Raw genomic sequence first — 19,326 nt, 5'->3', positions numbered from 1 at the left:
GATCCAACCTAAAACTCCCCTGGCGCAACTTAAGCCCATTCCCCCTCGTCCTGTCACCAGGCACGTGGGAGAACAGACCAACCCCCACCCCGCTACAGCCTCCCTTGAGGTACCTGTAGAAAGCGATAAGGTCGCCCCTGAGCCTCCTCTTCTCCAGGCTGAACAAGCCCAGCTCCCTCAGCCGCTCCTCGTAGAACTTGTTCTCCAGGCCCCTCACCAGCTTGGTCACCCTTCTCTGGACTCTTTCAAGCACCTCGATGTCCTTCTTGTAGCGAGGGGCTTTGTTTCGTAACAAAGAATCACACACCTGAAAGCTACATGACCCAAACAAGCATCTCCATTCTTTGTTGGTCTCCTTCTCCCTGTGAGAGGTGCTGGTGGCGTTTGCACTGCATGTCACTGTGTGTCACTGCCTGTGCATGACATTCAATATCCCAGCTAAAAAAAATCAAATCCGTTAAAAGATAAATTCTGCTGACAGTGTTGATAGGATAATTTGGGAGGAAGGAGAGAGCTCTTTTTTAGTCTTTTGGTATTTTATTTTTGGAGTAGTAGCCAACATTTACTCCTGCAGTGTTATAATTTAAGTCCTGATGAGTTACTTAAGAGTTAATTTCACTAAAATCTACTGCATCTCCCATCTCGTAACTTTCTCCTCTCTGATTGATGACCCAGAACAGCAACCAGCAGTCACATCAAGGGATCTGCAGTGGCTGGAGGAAGGTGCCTCTCTAATGAGGTTACCTGGCCAGCAGGAACCAAAATGAGAGGAAAACTGTACGAGGTTTGCTTCTGCCAAGCAGGCTTCCAGTGGCATTAGCACTTGCCTTTTATCTGCTTAGATAGGAGTCAAACTGACAAGCTGAAGACAACAACAGTCTTATTTATGGTTTTGCTTTGTAAAGCCTACTTTTCAGGGCTTGTGTACCAGAACCATATAGTCATGCCTGGGTGGCTCACAATGAAGATGAGAGCTGAAATCTGTGCAGAATAACTGTTTCTAGATTTCTGTTTATTTACTGCATTTTTTTTTCTTTTTTATTTTTCCCAAGGAGAGAGTGCAAATGCAGATTTTCTGAAAGTGTCTGTTTAAGATTAACATAGCATTGTATTGAAAATTAGGCACATCTATCTAAATGAGAATCTTTCAGAGAAGGCTTTCTACTGAGAAATATGTTAAGCTTGATGTTCCTTTTCACTTCAGAATAATTTAGTTGTACAGAAAGAAAATCAGCCAAACCGAAATGCAAAGCTTGTTATATCTTATGAATTTCCACTTTGCCTTAAAAAGATGTAACAAGGAACAAATAAAATGCATTTCCTACAGTGCTCATTGCTGGATAGAATTTATGCCAATTACAAGGTTATGTTAACATCTCTGGGAAAGCATGAATAATATCAACATCGGGAAACACTAATTTGGCTAAATGTTATTGAAATAAAAATGTTACATATTTTTACATAAAGGAAATAACAGTTTGACATCCAGTTGCTGTTTAAATATCTAGCCCCATTCTAATATTATGTAAGCTTTTAAATTGTACTAAAGCAAAATCATATAATAAAATTGGAAAATCACTTCAGGGGATGCTTATTTGTTTTATATATGTATGCATACATATAAAATAACATGTAATATAAATATACATTTACATATAATCAAAGAATAAATTGTACACCTACAAAATATATTTTTAAAAAGAATGAAGAAGTTTTAACAGAAATTATCAGAGAAGCAACCATAAAGGCTTGATTCAAATTTCTTAGGTTAAATTCTTTTTATTAAATCCACTTTTCACTGCTCAGCTATCAGTTTATTATTGATTTCTATCAACAGCTTCTCTCCAGTGATTCACTCTTGAAATCTCTCTCTTTCTGAATATGCACATTCTCTGTACATGAATCATCTCACAGCAGGACAAATCTAATCCTTATTCTTCTGCATGACAGCGCAATGTCAAGCAAACACATTCAGAGCACACAAAGGAAGAAAAACCACCACCAATATCAGCATACAATGTATTGTTTATGTTCTTCCATACATTTTCTTGCTTCAGGCAATCCACTGACAAGCCCAAATCTGTCTTTTTAGCATAATATAATAAGACAACAATTTATGTCTGTACACTGCATTTTATGAATAAAAATAGTATTATAAGTCAAATAACAGTTGGCCTTACTCTGCAGCTCTATGCAGAGATCAGTGGAGCTCCCAGGGTAAGCACACACGTCTAAGAAAAAAGGGCAGAGGCCTGCTCCCTGTATGAGAGCTTGTCCACCTTGTTTCCTTTATTTTATGGAAGAGTTGTCTTGGAGAGATCAACCAGAGCATCCAAAGCAGCACTAGGGAGTGAGGAGCCCCACCACACACACCCCAGGCAGTCAGAAGTCCAGTGCTCCTGACAATTTCTCTTTTGCTCAGAGGCATACGCGCACACTGGTTCCATGGCAAGGCCATCGTCCCACACCAATTCCTCATCCGTGGCCATGCTGTCTTAAGCTGTATCATTCTTTCCACAAATAATAATATTTCGCTACAGGAGACAAAAAGGTTCCTTTGGTCAGATATCCTTCGTGCTAGCATGAGTTTAAGAGTAGTCAGGGAAATAGCAGTCCATAAGGGGACATATTACACCAGAAAGACTGAAAAGGTGTTAGCCATAAACATACTACCTTAGTCCTTTGTGTGGGCGTGTATGATGACTGCATTATTGAGCAGGGTGCTCAGTTGACCTCTGAGTCCCTGAGCCTCAGTGTCCACTATTACAGATCACAAAGCATCTAAATACCTGCCTGTGGTACAATCAGACCACATAACTGTGGTCAAGCCCTATGAGCTGCTTGGCACACAAGGATCAATGGGATTCAGGGCCTGCCACTGCAAGCACATTAAACAAACAAAACAAAACGAAAACCCATATTAATCACCGAAAGAGCTGATTAAGCCTTACTAAAATAATTACTTTTTTTTTTTTTTTTCTTATGTCTCAAAACTTTTAGGGATAAATTACTACAATTTCCTGTTCTTACCAGCTATGTACAAAAGCATGTGTGGTTCTTCACACTACAAATACAGATTTTTTACATTAGTATTTCCATTGCTTAGTACCATATAAACTATACCAATAGTGGCTCTACAGAAACTTCTGAATAAGTCATTAGGTGCTTCTTGACAGCATCTCTACTTCTGGATCTAGGTGGAAGAGCTGAAAATATTACCTACCTATATACCAGCTCATTTTTGCTGCCAGATAATTCTGCTGGCATAACAGAAACTGTATGAACGCACAAAATGTTCTCCAGTGAAAGCCTAATCCAAGCTAATTTAAACCATCCTCATTAGTGTATTGCAGTGGTGCCAAAGCATAGGCTGTGGAACTACAAACGCCTCTCTGATGGTTAAATCTTGGCCACTGAAATACAGCCGTGAGGGCTGAGAAAAGACACCTTTTACTTTAAAGGATGAAAAAGCCAAGGAACTAGGAAAAAAAAAAAAAAAAAAAAAAAAAAGAGACAAATGTAAGACACCTACTATTCTAGAAAAGTAACTGCAACTTTGTGTACCACAGTCCATGGCAACAGACCAAGGGCTAAGAACTGCCTGGAATCTAAGACACCTTATGACAGGACAAGATTCTGATTTGAGGGAGGGGCTGAACACTTCCAGACACTTCCATCCTGGTTTGCCTGTCCAAGAGCTCCCAAGCCACCCCACTGTGACCACTGTGACCAGAACTGCCATGGAGGGCAGCCAGCAGCACTAATTGCAGGGCTTCCGCTCTGCAGTTTTGGTATCACATACTCACAGGTATGATTATTAAGGGCTAACTTTTTTTTATTTTTAATATATATATACGTAGTGATAATGACTGGCAAGGCATCTTTTTAATGGCAGTCAACTGAGTAAAATTTTGTACTACATTTGAAACTAGTCTAGCTTCTTCTAAACTGTCCCATCACAGGAATCTCTAATTCCCCATTTAAGTGTAATATCTATATCAGAATTTGGATTTGAAAGTGTGAAACTCTTCTGCCTGTCACAGGACAGGCCTTATTGTGTTAGTATTGTATTGTCTATTTCCCAGTTTCAGCAACTCAGATACAGCATTCATCAAACAGTTCTGCAAGGGTTTCATGCACTTCGTTTCCATGTTAAAGTATGATTTGATCAGAGATATATTAAATTTACCACCTCCTTTTCCATTAACCTGAAGAGTAGGACTATCAGAACCTCCAAAAAAGTTTGTTTTCTGATAATAGTGAGAGCTACATAGAAAAAGTTAAAAACTGAGAAAGACAGGTGTGAAGGGAACAGGGATTTTTCTGCAAGGACAGCACATTCCTGTTGCATTAATGACAGCTAGACTGTGAGGACAGAGACCTGGTATTGACAATTTAGACACTCAGACATGGTAAAAAAGCAGCATGAGACAGTGTTAACACAGAAGGCAGTAATTCCATTATAATTTCTCTGTCAAGCAAAACTTTCAGAGTTTCTGTTGTGATAATTTTAATTAATGCAATTTACTTTGTAACCAGGGAATTGCTTATGCAGAACAGAGTACATACAGTGTGTTGTAAGCACTTTGACATATTCAGTATCAGCTCAGGCTCCTGCTCACGCCTTGCTGCTTCCTGAACGTTAAAGCATCCTGCATTATATAAGCAAACAGTTCAAAATAAATCACTTGCAATTCTTAACATATTACATTTTCCTATAAACAATGAGAGTCATAAGAGGAATACAAATGAACTAGAATGAACCACATTAGAGTCTTAATATCTGTGTTTAAATTTTATAAACTGGGCCTTGCATATACGGATTAAAGCAAGCAGTATTTGGATGATACACCACATTGTAGAGAAAGATACTGGTTTTTCTTTTAATGGTTTCTCTCTTCACCTTCCACGTTACTGAAGTTGAGTTTGAAGTAAATTATTCCTCTCCACTTGAACTTGAGCCTTTTTTCTTGTAAACAACAGCAGACATCGTTTGCACAGAGAACTGCACTACCAGTGACCTAGCTACACTGCCCTTGAAGATAACGGTGATTTGCCCAAGTGAATCTATTTCATCAGATGCCTTAGGGAGAGACTTGGAATTACTTTGCAGTCACAAAAAATAACTGCATACATTTTTGCAAGCTCATAATTGAGGACAACATCAGCATTATCAACAGCCATCTCCTTTAAGTATTAAAAGTGGCAACTTCTGCTGACATGTTTAGTCCCAACACTGGCTGGGCCGGGATGTCCTGACAACACACTGGATTCATATAGACTGGTTCATACGTGTGGTAGCCCATGGGGTGCATGTGCAATACAACACAACCTGCATCCCATTCAGACCAGCTGGTTTCTGAGCGGGCCAGGAGGACTAAGGGTGCCTGGAACCACCAGTTGGAAGCAGAGGTAACTATAGCCTTCAAGCATCTTCAGATTTACATGGCTGCTAAAAATCACCATTTTTGATGCAGGGAGAATTTGGGTATGTGTGTCTATTCCACAGAATCACAGAATAGTTGAAGCTGGACAGCATCTCTGGAGTACATCTAGTCCAACTCCCCGCTCAGAGCACTTTTAGCATTGCTGCTGAAATAAGCTGTCCCACTTTTCTCTTGTACTTTGATCCCTGTTTCCACTTTCACACTGTCTCCTTCTCTTCCCCTTTTGTCAGCACAAATATTGGTGCAGCTGTCTGGTGAACTGAAATGATGAACATATCTGAGTTAAAACTAAACTACGCTATATGTAAGTAATTTTAAACTAAATCATGTCTCTGATGTGGCTCACAGCAGCTGCACCAATGCTTATGCTGACAAAAGATAAGATATAGCCCAAGGCCAGAAACGAAAAGCCAAGAGCAAGAAGGACTGGGCCAATTCAGCCTCTAGCATACCGAGTTCTGCTGTTTAAAAAGCATATGCTAGAGTTACAGTCTGAGGTTTCTAATTTTTATGGAAATAATTACAATGCTATAAGTTCAGGCCTGGATAGAGTCATGGCAATGTGAAATTGCCTTGTGGTGGCATAGCTCATTCCCATTTCTGAGCCTGTTGCAGCCATATTGCCTGTAGGGCAAAGTCTGAATCTGGATCAGCCCCTAGACCACAGGAAAGTTCATTTGGTGAAGGATCTGGCTTGCTTCAGACTCCAGATGGTGTAACACCCAGGCAGTCTGAACCCACATAACCAACTTTGGTCTTAAATTGCAACATATGATTTCCAAAGCACACATCAAACCTAAAGGTCTGCATGACTAGAACGCTTGGTAACTGTGGAGAAGATGCCAGCAAGTGTTAAAATGGATGAGCACAGTGCTATTTTTCAGATGTGCATAATTAGAATGGCTGTTGGAAAAATTATACTGAAGAGGTCTGAACTAAATAGAGTACAGTAACAGCTTGATTCAAGAATTCACATTTGATAGACCTGCATATTATGCAGGGATAGTGGGAAAGCATTGCAAGTTTTGCAGCAAAGATGCAGGCTGCTGAGTATAGGCAGCTCTTAGGCTTTGTCCAATTGTCCAGGTCAGCTAGCTTGCATATGAAAGAGAAAGACAGAGATTTTTGGGTGTGGACAAGAGCTCAGTTACCTAATAAGCACTGCTTGAACTTTCTTGTGAAAAGCAAGCCCTGGCAAGAAGATCTCTTGGCACAAGAGCTAGGGTGCTTACAGGGTGTTTCCTCCACCCTTTGACCAGGTAAGCCAGTCTGCATGCTAGATACAAAGACAAAAGACTTGAACCATATCCAAGTAAAAATGCCTACTGACATATATAATTCATAAACAGCCACCAGGTCACAGTAATCTATCCAGGCATGATCTCCAGGCTTCATTATTTTACCTTCTAAGCATGAACACAATGGCAGCATGCAGACAGAGTTAGTCTCAATCTTCAACCTGTCTATATATCAGGCAGGCTTTCAAATTTGTACCACATTTACACCACTGTAACAAAATTAACATTTACTTGGCCATCTCACTGAGGTAGACTTCTGGACTAAATAGTCAACATTCAGTACCTTGCAAAAGACTCTGTGTTGGTATCTGGAACGCTAGTAAGAAAAGCTGTACTGTCACGTGGATTAGACATGACAAAGTAGTTCTGCAGCTACTAGCTTACTTGAAGAAAACAAACACATCACACATTTAACTTCAAGAGCAACAGATATTTTTCTTTACTCAAAATATATTGAAAGACTGTTTAGGCAGGAATTTGAGTACAAAAATGGTTCCTTTCACTCCATGGACATATTTAGGTGCATGAAGTTTCAGACTTTTCTCACGTTCTTTTTACAAAACTAATTTTTAACCAACTAGCTGACACTATAAGCTTGCACAGTAATTCCTGTGTTTCTCCCCTTTCCTAAAACACTAGCAGTTAATCACTTAGATGATGGGGTGTGTAGGCAGGTGGGGGTGGAAGGGAATATCTCTTCATCTTAGTTGAAGCAAACTGTAGTGAAAAAAGTTTTATTTATAAATTACTGTCTTATGTGACAGTCTTATGGAACCAAACAGGCAACTGGTGCTTCTTGACCAAGTAACTTTCCCAGTGGAATTTTACCCTGATTAATTACTTGCCAGATTTGCTCACAGACAAGTTTAGGCAGCACAGAGTCAAGGGAGAGATGAGTAATGCAATGTTTTGGCATAAAAATAAGTGTTTCTTAAAGGCAAAGTATCTTTTTCTGCAATTATAATATTGAAATTAAATCAAATTTGAAATTACTTCAAAAAATTTGGCTACTTAAGCAACTGTGACATTTAGAAACTCTTTCCTTTTTTTTTTTTTTCTTTAACCGTTTTCTTAATTTATTTTACTTCTATGTGCAGTGACAAAAACAAATTTATGATTTTTTTGGTCAAAAGCATCTCAGTTTGAGTTTGTAATACAATTAGCTGTGTTCCTTTCAAAAACTGAAGCAAAATTAATTGAGTAAGTAGCATACTTTTCAGCATTATAAGCACCAGTATCACCAATGAAGTATATGGTTGCCTTTCGAGTACAGTATAGCAGATACCACTGGATTAAGTTTTAAATTAGTAACTACATATTATAATAGTAAAACAAAAACAAACAAAAAAGCATGCACACATACACTCAGCATTTCTCAAGAGCAGAGAAAGATGTAGTGTCCTTAAGTTGCTCTGATTTATGGGGACTGTGACAATAACCAAATGACCACTTTAAAAACTGCCCAAATATCGGTGGGGTACTGGCTCCCACCAGTTTCATCATAGCCACAACTTTAAAATAAAACAAAGAATAAAGTGAATTATTAAAAGCTCTGATCCACAGTCTACAGCGATTTCATCCTTACATGGTTAGGTAGATTAATGTTTTTATTATGAACTCACAGTTTTAATCAGTACTCAAAGTCTCATGTCACAGAAGACAAAAGACTATGTACCTAGCTTGGTTTAAAGAGTGTATTCTTCCTTCCTCCAGTTTTCTGCAGGGTAAAAGTTGAGGAACAGAAACAATGAGACAGTGTACAGACATGAATTACCACAACATCTGCATTAACAGATTATGCTGAAGCATGCATTAACTGTAGCATTCAAATACATTTTATTGTTATAAAACATATACAATCTTAAAATACAGTACATTTCAAAGACAGGTTGCAAGTCCTCATTACAGTGATACTGTAGTAGCACTACAGTACTGAATAGATGATATACTTCCTATCACATCAGCTGAACAGAAAGCTAGGGAAAAAACAAAACTATTCTATTAAAGATTAAAATCTCTTTCAATGCCCCACTGCTTAAGGCTGTATTTCTACCACCTGAGTTGATTTTGTTAACTTGATGAATTTTTGAATCTATGTGGTGGTGGAGCAAAGGGGAGTGATTGTGCATTCTTTTTAAAATACAAAACTAGCAAGAAAATGATGGTAGTCACTTTGTAAACTTTGTATTAAAAATATATAAAAGCAGATTTGGTACTTACAAAACTAAATACAGTCTACTTTACAATCTTGAATCTAAAGTGAGATTAAGTTAAAAAAAAAAAAAAAAAGCACTTCATCATGAACTTCAGTTTCACCGTACTTGAAATTCATGCAAAAAATGATGCCTGTTTCTTCATGTTTATACCACTGTTATGTCACCAATCTTGTGTGCGATGCCATACTATAAAAAAAAAAAAGAATATAATTAATCTATATTAAAGAGGGGCCAGACACTTTAACATACAGTAATTAAATGTATGATTCAGATAATCATCCAAATGATGGTCATTCCAATTAGAGTTCATACCAGTGTCTTACATAAAACCAGTGCAGCAGCGTAGCAAGCTAATTTGATTTATTAGTTAATTTGAACAGAAATTATTTGGTATTTCACCTAAAACATGCTTTAACTCCCACTCAAGTCAATGCAGTTGGCTGCAGCTAACAGAATTGCTCTCCATGCCATCCAGTAAATCATGTAATTTTAACTTCATCATAAGTTTTCTAGTATCTTCACCTAGGTTATTGAAAATTTGCATGGATTTCCCAGCATACACCCACTACAGTCAACTTGCAAAGTTTCTGTGAAAGTTTGCTTAGATGGTAGTTTTCTGTTTCATACCAGTGACTGAATTACCAAAGAACCACACATTTTTGCTTAGCACTCTAAGCACTCAAACAGGCTTTTCAAAGTACCCAATGACTCACCCATACTTAATAAAACATACTTAATTAAAAAATTGTTCCAGTTACTGTTCTTTACTAGGTCTGTATACTTTGACCTAATATTCTAGATTGATATTCTAAGAAATATGATAACTAAGCATTTTTGCTACCACTTTGTGCCACAAAGCTATTTTTTCTACATTGTTAATACTCAAACCTTGCTGACAGTCACCAATATTCATTTTCAAAACTGGATACTCTAACACAAAACAAATCTTCTTAATTAACAATCCACAAATGCGTATGTATATAGTGCATTTACTGGAAAAATCCCATTTTCTTACTCCATTTCAGCCTATTAAGGGTCTCTGTATTGCTGTCCCAGTACTGACAGATATTTAAAACATGCCTTAACTCCATGACAACTCATCTGTAAGACCATTAATTGAAAAACTAACTCAGGTTATCTCTGTAACAACTCACATTCTTCTTTGCAAGCTGTCACATTTCAACTAGAATTACACTTCGAATAAAATCTTCCAGCCGCACATGATAGTGAAAATAATTGAGCACCTTCATAAATCTTGCTTGGAAGCATAATTCAAAGCAGTGCCAAGTACTGCTTGGCACTAAATCACCATATTTGCTGATACGTTCAGCAACTTATTCTGTTTATTGTTTATATGTTTTCTAAAGTTATTCTTTTAAGGGATAACAACATGCAGTAGTGTCACAAACTTGATTTTCATTATCATATATCTATTATTCTCTCCATTTGCAAAGATTTTGGCAACATTTTTTTTGTTTCTCCTGGAACTCATTTTCACCCTAACTTAATGTATCTATCCTCAACTCTAGTACCACAGGAACAAGAACACTGCCATTGATAAAATTAATTGATACTCTGTAAGAGGCCTATTAATTCGAATTGTACACTGAGGCAAGAAGTGTCCTTTCAATCTGTTTTCCTATCTTTGCAGTTAACACAGCACTCCTGACATTTTTCATCAACAGCTCTCAAACATACCTAGTTAATAATTAGTAAACATAATCCTTCTAAAAAAGTTATACTGCTCCCCCCACAGTTCATCTTATCTCATGCTATTGCAAAAGCCTGAAGAAACAGATCTTACGTGCCAAAAAGTTTATAAATCTATCTATTCTGAAGGATAAAACAGGCACACAAGTAGGAGCTTACTCAAGGAGGGCTCTCCATCAAGCCTGTTCTGTCCTGTTCATGTCTTTTCATGAATGAGTCTAGAGACAATTAACATAGCCTACTTATGAAAAAAATGTCTTCTGTGTGGAGCACAGAGACCAGATGGAACAGGCCGATAGCTTTTGATCACCCAGTTGTTTGGGAAAGCAAATGTTTAAAAAACAATCAGATGCTTAAAAGAGCTGGAAAGACAATGTGAACAAATACAATGTAATCTGTTTTCTGTTTCCTGCACTGTCCTGATATTTTCAGTCTTTGTTTTCTTCTCCTTCTCATTTGAGTAAATCTCTCTTTCTCACACCAAAAAAATGTGATAACTCTTTTGGATCTCATAAGACAAATATTAATTAATGAGAAACTGCTGTCTGCTCAGGTACCTGGGATCATAGCTTTATGTTTAACCTGAGTAAACAGGTGACAGTCTAAGATACTACGTATATTTAGTTTACAGTACCTAGTACCTAAAATGGTACAAAACAGGTGAAACTGGTTAGGAACAGAAACTATGATAGAAAGGAACAATAAAAATTATGATCATCTACAAAAGCTTGTTCAATAGCAACATACAGAAAAGGGGAAAACTGTCTAAAATCCATCCTGCTCCAATGGTGAAAAAATCCAGCAATCAGAAATAGACAGGTAGCATGCAACAGAAAGAAAGTGGAAAGTCAGACGTCAGTGCAAGGGGGTAAAGTAAAGCAAGTGGGTAGGTAAAGTAAAGATGTATAGAAAGGCAAACCCAAGGAGTAATTCATCACTGACAGGGCCAATGATGACAAGAAGCTCTACTTCCCTCTTCATGTACCACAGCCTGGCAGCGTAAGCATACCTGTCTAGATGCCTACAACATCAATAACAATAAAGAGAAGTACTCAGTATATCTTGACTCTGTATTTTCAAAATAAATAGGATGAACTACCTTATTTTGAGGATACCTTTCATTACACTCATAAGTGAGCAGCAGAAGAGAAGGGTAGGAAGGGAGCATCAAGTGGCCCGGATGACTAATGAGGGACACTGGCCTACGTGACTACTCTCTCCTAAATGCAGTTCAGGGGAACGAGAGGGAGGCATGCTTCCTGTGAAGGTGATCCCAAGCAAGCAGCTAACCTGGGTTCTGTGACAATGCACCTGGATGAAAAGTGTTTCCCCTTGCACTAGCAATGGGTCTGGGGAGATCCTTCGCTCCTAATAAGTTGCCTAATGAGATCTGACCTACCATTCTTTTCTCTACATCCTGAAATACCCAAGTAGTGCCAGAAGTACTGGAAGAGCAATTATTGTTAGGACAGAATTAACTAACAGCGAATGGTAGGGGACAGACAACTACAGATGGTCTGACCAAGGTAACTACCTTTAAGTGCTGGTCATTTGAAGGTTTCATTTGACAGTTCAAATTGAAAACAAACATTAGATGGACAGCTGACAACCACTAAAAAGACTGGTTAAGGAGAGCTTTAAAAAAAATAAGGTGGTAAGTTGGAAAGTCTAGTTATAAAGTCCCAGTAACTCAACAGAATTGTCTTCATTTTAACAAACATGGAAACTGAGGAATATGGAGATGCTGTCAGTATTCAAACAAGAAAACATAACGATCACATGGCTAAATCATGACATAGCCAAGACCTCAACCCTAATCCTCTACTTCATTAATCAGACTTCCTTGCCTTGGAAATCTGTTGTTATTGTTATTTCTGCAGGTGAGAGCACCTTTGTTGGCCATGTCAAGCATTAAGCATGTCCTAAGGTTCCTTGCATTTTCAGCAGTTTCGCCCCGTGTACAAACCATACAGCCAGCAGCAAGTTAGCTAGTTAATACGGATGGCACAGACACAGGACATTGTCAGGACAAAATTCACATGTGTAATGTAATGACCCAATTTCCACTGTCAGTTGGATACCCCTTTTAGAGTGCTGATTAAAATCCTAGCTTGCCCAGGTATAACTGGGGGCAGGGAAATTATGCTAAAATATGCAAAATAGGACTGTTGAGCATAAAGGCTCTAAAACTCCTTTCAGCTCTTTCATCTAGCAATAAAGTATCTTACCAGGTTGTTGGAAACTCCTGCCTGCCCACCTAAATCATGCACTATTAACAAAAAAAAAATCATATTTAATCTTATTTAAATAATACAACTAAAATACTTGAAGTAGAAATGTAACATCAATTTTAAGATGTAATTAATGTTTAGGACTTCAATCTCTTTCAATCTTTCTATCGTGATAAGAACTGTGCCTTTTTTTTTTAAAAAAAAAAAAAAAAAAAAAAAAAGGGATCATAGTTTTTACTATCTTGCCCCTGAGAAAAGCCTACAGATGCAATTAAAATATCTGAGACATTCCCTCCCCCTCCCCCCCCGCGAGGACCTCTGCAAATGAAGGAACATTGTCAGTGACTTTAACAGCAGTCTCGTGAAAACAGATATTTCAATTACTAACTCATACTAGTCAATCAGGTTTCAGTTACGCTTTTTTTTTTTTTTTTTAAGAAAAGGATGTAGGAGTTTATACTTCTAGCCTAGCAATAGGGTAGCATAAGAATAGTGTTTTACATCAAAACTGTCAAAAGCTATATTCATACCTCAGCTGTACATTTTTTAATATCTGTACAATTTGCAGCTTTTTACCAGAGCTTATGCAGACAAATAAAGTGTCTGCAAATAATAGATGCAGATTACAATAATCATTTTCTTACCTAAATTATTTCCCTGAATAAACAAGAAAAAAATAATTTTCTGGTATTTAAGAATCACTTTGCTTTCTGTTGAAAAACATAACATTTCTTAGTAAGCCACAGTCAACCATCAGTACAGTGGCCTTTAGCCAGCCAGAAAAAAATTAAAGCTGCCTACAGGTCAGCCACAAGAGGGCAATCAGCATTCTCAAACACAGAATTTACTACTTTGTTTCAATTCAGACCAATCCATTTACCCACATTTTTGTTTTTTTCCCGCTAAGTAGGCTAGAGTCAGTATGGGAGACAACCACCTTTTTCAAGTTGTATTTTAAACACAGTGAGTTTTCCACCTTAAATAATAATAACAAGGTAATTAAATTAAATAGGTTATGCAAAGTTACTTGAACCAACATTCAAGTCTAACGCAAGGGAAAGACATTGTAATTCCTAAACAATTTCACACTATAGAATACAAGGACGAAATTAGGTCAACAACAAATAGTCAATTTGAAGCTGTTGGTATACAAGAAAAGTCAGTGTACTACTAAAAGGACAGAAGGAATGGGGAAGGATATATTAAATAAAGCAACTTCAAGCTTTATTTTATATTTTACAGCTCTTACAGCGTAGACGAATTGTTTCTGCTCTTGACAGTTATAGGATTGGAAGTGACATAAAAGGACATTCTATTTATTGGGATAAAAAGTACAGTGCTGGCAGCCACAACATAAGCTTTTTGACAAGTTCCACAAACCACCAGCTGTGCCCTAGAGTTGTCATCGTATTCAGAAGTCACAAGCAACTCAGTAGTGTTGTCTTATTACCAGCTGTCTTAATTTCTGGTCTAAGGATATCAGTTTCCCTCCCACCTGAGCTATTCTACTAGTAAATGGAAATCTTAAGTAAATATTTTATCTTAATCTCCTATCGTTAAGTATGGCACAGCTCAAGTATTTTCACTCCAGAAAACAGTTTCTTAGAAACACTACCCATTCACAGGACTAGCAAGATGCTGCAAGTTGATGCTACTGACAGTTGCAGTCAGAGACCTTGAACACTGAGAATAGAAGTTCTGCTACACGTTTTTAACTTCAGTGAAATCTGACTAATCCTGACTGCTGTTTTACAATTAAGATGTTAGCAAACAATATGAAATAAGGAGTTTCAGATTCCTGTATGGGTCAGTAATCTCACTTATATATTACTTTACTTGTGTAACATTAACTGCCCTCAAAAAGACAGATGTTTCTTCCCAATTCACTACGAACGTAAGTGGCAAAACTGACACAATTGGAAGCTATTATACTAACAGTACTAGATGAAGTTACTTTCATTGCTCTTTATCATCTGATACAGTGTTCCTTGATACCACATTCTGAATTTTGACACCAAGTTCTGCTAACGTAACCCAAACAATCACTGCATCCCCATAGATGTTTGGTGAGCACCAGGAAACCTGGGCTCTCATTACTTGCACCATGTGGGCTGTGCAGGAGACTTTTGTCTACTGCAGCTCCTACCATTTCTCGTTGCTTCTTTATACAGTATTACTAGTAACAATATAACCAGAGACATCACATGCAGAAATTAATTATGGTAGGAAGAGTACCTGACACTGTGTTTTTACGCAGTGAAAATATACTGACTGATTAAACAACTCAAATACAAAAAGGTGCCACAGATTGTCTGAAAACCACCAAATGAGACACTGCTGGAAACCAGAGCAGTAAAAAGCTTCAAGTTGGACAGTTAATTTGTGTTTCCAGAAATCATGTTTTACAAAATTCCCAACACGCTGATCAGACTTGCTACTTTTCCTTCCCCATTTTGTAAGCTGGAAAAGTACTTCTGGAAAGAAGTCACATGCCCTTCAGCTACTTCACTCAACTTTTACCCTGCCTGCCACTTAGAGAACCAAGGCTTCCAGCCTTGAGAAGTGGAACAACTGTCATTGCATCACACAGCTCTCTGAGTTTCCTAGTGGGCATACTGCCTCAAGAGGTTTTACCCTGAAGAAAAAATTAGATTACTGAAGGTAAAATGATGCGCTTTCAGATGTTAACGTCTATTCTAATATTGCTGTTTTAAAATTGTTACATAATCTAGTTGTGTAACTGACCTACTCAAACTCTTTATAAAGATACTCAGCTCCTTCCTACCACCCAGTAATCCTATCATCATACAAGGTTAGTAAATGCAAGGTTAGTAAAAGTTGCAAAACTTTTATGTTTCTGAATATTATGGTAGAAGTGTCCTTCATCTAGTCAGTACAAGCTTGATAAATAATTCAATGAATATGCTGATCCGCTAAAGAGAGAAAACAACTAGTAGCTGCTGCCACTGAATTAACTTTGCTTTTCAAAGCACCCTGGCCAGTACTACACAGCTGAAAACTTGTCCTCTGAACACCAACATAGGAATGTGGCGCTAACACTGCCTTAGAACAATAGGGATCATTTAAAGAATTTATGTTTTCAGAACATTTATTTCCTCTCAGAACTGGGTAATCATCTACAGTTACCCCTCAAGTGAAAGGTAGTTTTAGTAATTTTAAAATATGCTAAGACTTGGAAAGGTAGGCAACACTCATAGCTCATTTCATTCAACTCTTACTCCTTGATCAGCTATTTTCTTTACAAATAGTTTTGGTTTTGTTTTGTGGATTTTACAGACACGAAAGCAAGGCTAAGTAGCCAGCATTAAGTGTTTTCTGTCTAATAATTTATTAACTATCAGCATAATTATAGAGCCTCTCTGAGAAAAATGTAAAACAGTAAGCTCAAAGTACACAGGATGTCTAAGAAATTCAGCAGAGAAACAGCAAGACAGACCTTTTAAGATACTTTATCCAAGGTGTTGTCTAATATGTGTGTGAGGACAATAAAGGTTTTGTAGAACTCCATGATGAGCATCCTCTCTTCTTTTATGACACTACCAGCAAAGTGCTAGTTGCTTTGTTGGAATTCCCACATTCATCAACTCCTCTGATTGAAAATCACGTGCCTCTAAATAGAAGCAGCACAAGAGCTGCAGCTTGAAAGTTCTATTTAACAGAAAATTGCCAAATTAGGAAAGGACAGAAGTCTTGAAATTAACATTTAAGAGATCTTTCTGCACCTTCTTAGAGTTCTATAAAATAAGAATATGAGCCTTCATTTTTATTAGGTATCCTTTTGTATTTAAGCACAAATTTTAATCTGAAATATAAAAAAAATATTTTCTGCTAGTACACTTCATATGCTTCTGTAAATACATTAAAAAGATTTTAGATATACACAAAGAAATAACACATCTGGTATGGCACAAGTATGCATTATCATATGAAAATATGCATACATTAAGAACAAACACAAGCAATTTAGTCCTCTAATGGTATTATGGTATTAACATACAAAACATGCCACTAATACAAACCTATGCCAGGCCTTGTTTCCTGAAAATAAAGTGCCCAAAATGACACTGAAGAACTTGCATTTGTCTTTGAGAAAATTACAAAGACAGTAAAGCAATTTGTTTGCAAGGTCAAGGGGTGGGAGGTATCCTCAGTCATCTTTTTTTGAATAATAAAAAAAAAAAAAGCTAGTTGGTTGACATTATAAAAAACAATATTTTGTCAAAATGCTTTAAATATAAAAGCCTTCTTGTTTGAATTTTTAAAAATTTAAAAAAATTATCAGATTCAGGAATACTTGGTTCTGCCCAAAATAAAAACAGGGCAGAAATTAAATTCCTTTCCAGCTTTTTTTTTTTTCTTTTTTCAGAATTCCTGTTGAGGATGCCCAGATGTTTCAACTCATCACTACATCTGTGTATCTACAGTAAGAATTTCCATATTAAGTGCATGTTCTAAAATATCTATAAAAAGTTTTACTTCCTTTTACTTAGAAATTGGTGGGAGGGGGGAAAGCAAGAAATGATTATTTCCAGTGTGGTATACACATGCCTATTTATTAGTTCACTTCCAGTTACAGAAAGAGAAAGTTGAAGCCATATGTAAGTGCTGCTTTAAAATAAAGACAGACTACTGTTTTCTCCAACAGTTTTATTTCAAAAAAGTACACAAGTCTGTCATGGAACTACAGCATTTTAAAATTTTGGATTTGTTTTTACAGATTCATGAACAATACTTGTATTGTAGGATACCATTCCCCCAAAAATGTGAATATAAAACTTCATACTGGAATTCATATCGATATTCAAGTCCATGTTTTGTGCATGGGAAGCATAACATAATATTTTGTATTCCAGGAAATATTATTGCTCCAATTTCATTTGAGCTGTGCCTCAGTGCTAGAGGACTAACACCCAAAGGGCTCTATAAAGCACCCATCAAGTGTATAAAACAAGGTTTAAGTGATACAAATAGAATTGTGTCTTTAGACTGCCACAGAGATCTAAAGTGATCCAGAACATACACAGTCAAGAACAAAACCAAAAAGCTATCATGGAAAACAGCAATATACAATATGCAATATTACAGAGAAAGCTTGTAAATAAGAAGTCTTGTACTATCAAGCAGGAAGCATACACCTAACATGAATGTGACTATCACGGCTGATAAAGATGTATGCACTATACATTTGCTTCAAAAGTCACTTTACCTCTCCAACAAGGCATTTCTGTGCACTACATAATTCAAAAGTTTTCTTTTTCAGATAAGGAAGGTTCACACAAATATCTTTAAATATCCATTTCAGAAGATTATGAAAAGGCTTGTAATGTATGGACAAATGTTACATAACCTCTACAGTATTACAAGTCTAATACTTTATTCACACCATACTGTAATTCAGGGGTTTCTTCTATATATAGTAGTCCTCAACAGGCAAGTTTACAGTCATGACATTAACTAGTAATTTCTCAGGTTCATTTAGAGTATTTACATAATGCTATCACCACCCACCCACCCCCATTCTTTTTTTTTTTTTTTTTTTTTTTTTTTTAATAAAATGAGACATTAAGAATGCCACCTTCTAACAGGTATATCAGCTGCCACTACTTCCTAGAAAAGTTCTGTTAGCAGGTTTATTTGTAACATCAGACACCTCACGCATTTAGTCAGTTCATGTCCTACACAACTAGAAATCATTGCTAAGTATAGTAGCTCTTTTGAGAATCATAATCCAGTGTAAGTTATGAATCTAGTGACTAAAGAAATAATTTATAACAGTGGTATTATGTTTATATAGTAGTGTTTTATTCATTCAAAAAGGCATGATGATAGCAACTCGAGGCAAAGTTTACCCCAAGTCAGAGGTTTTTTATTTCAGATAAGGACTATGTCAGATTCCATTCCTTTTATTTTCCATGCAATTACATAAATAGACAGACACTGTCAAGGCTGCTAAGCCTAACAGCGAGGCTCTGAGGGCATATCATGCTGTCTTTCCATTCTGTCCATTTATTGTTTTGTGCAATCTGACAGAGCATTAAGTATGTGTAAACTCTGCTCTGCATGCTTCAGTGAGAAATTTCTCGAGTGTCCTAGGGCTTACCTGACGGAAAGCACAGGGTCTCAAGACAGGAAAAAAAAGCAGAAGCAAACAAAAACCACACCTAATCTCACATTAGGTCCACAGAGGGCTAGGAATCAAATTTAGTAGGTTTGCCTGTTTGCTTAGGTGTTTAGCTATCTCTCAGTCTGTGATTCAGTTCTAGTTTTGTACTCAGCTTGTTTTTATGATCCAAATAACCATACCCTTTTAATTAAGGAAGGCCTTAGTTGCAAGGTAAACAACCAGTTTATGATTAAAATATCTTGAAAGCCTCTTCTGTCACTGTAATTGGATGCAAAATGT

This window comes from Netta rufina, assembly GCF_964035555.1.
Source record: "Netta rufina genome assembly, chromosome: 1".
In the NCBI taxonomy this organism is placed as follows: domain Eukaryota; kingdom Metazoa; phylum Chordata; class Aves; order Anseriformes; family Anatidae; genus Netta; species Netta rufina.
Note: the sequence above shows the minus strand (reverse complement) of the source record.